Source organism: Rosa rugosa, chromosome 6 (assembly GCF_958449725.1).
Source record: "Rosa rugosa chromosome 6, drRosRugo1.1, whole genome shotgun sequence".
In the NCBI taxonomy this organism is placed as follows: domain Eukaryota; kingdom Viridiplantae; phylum Streptophyta; class Magnoliopsida; order Rosales; family Rosaceae; genus Rosa; species Rosa rugosa.
Window position 1 is genome coordinate 16,695,725 of NC_084825.1, and position 768 is coordinate 16,696,492.

A 768-nucleotide genomic window follows, 5' to 3' on the forward strand; every position below is an offset into this window, starting at 1 on the left:
GACATAAGAGAAGTAAGTTTGTTAATTTTATCTTCCATTTTAGCCAAAGCACTTACCTCATGGACCCTTTCACGTGTGGTGGTGGTCTTGGACCTAGAGCTCCCATATTGTTGTTGATTCAAGGCCCTATTCTCAATAAGGATCATTCCAGCCGCAGGCTCCTTGTCAACAAAAGATCCACCAGAAGCAGCATCTAACATGTCTCTTTCCAAAGGTGTGAGACCATCATAAAAGCAAGTGAGCAAGGTCTCATCCTTCATGCCATGTTGAGGGCATTGAGTGATAAGAGACTTGAACCTCTCATAGTATTCTGCGTAGGACTCATCTTGCCCTTGTTGAATGCCACTTATCTTCTTCCTAAGCATGATGATGCGAGATGTAGGAAAGAATTTCTCAAGAAACGCCTTCATCATGTCTACCCAAGAAGTAATCCGTCCACTAGGCAACTCATAAAGCCATTGCTTTGCCTTGTCAGCCAACGAAAATGGGAAGGCTTTCAACTTCAAAATATGCTCATCCGCTCCTTGAGGCTTCATACTAGTGCATATGAACTGGAATTCCATCAAGTGGTTGTTGGGATCTTCCATAGGGAGTCCATGGAAGGTAGGAAGACGATGAAGCAACCCAGACTTCAACTCAAAATCAGCTGTTAATCCCTCAGCTGCAGCAGGGTAGGTTATGCAGGTTGGCACTCCCCCAGGTGGGATGACGGATGTAGAGAGTTGCCTTATGGTGAGAGCCATTGGTGGTGGTGGTGGTGGTAAAATC

At 45.3% G+C, this 768-nt stretch overlaps 1 non-coding gene across 1 annotated transcript; it reads left to right on the forward strand.

Moving 5' to 3' along the window:
• The first annotated feature begins 258 nt into the window (after positions 1 to 258).
• Positions 259 to 365, forward strand: LOC133719094 (small nucleolar RNA R71). The gene has a single exon (XR_009850823.1). It is a non-coding gene; the product is annotated as a small nucleolar RNA R71 (small nucleolar RNA).
• The last annotated feature ends 403 nt before the right edge of the window (positions 366 to 768 follow it).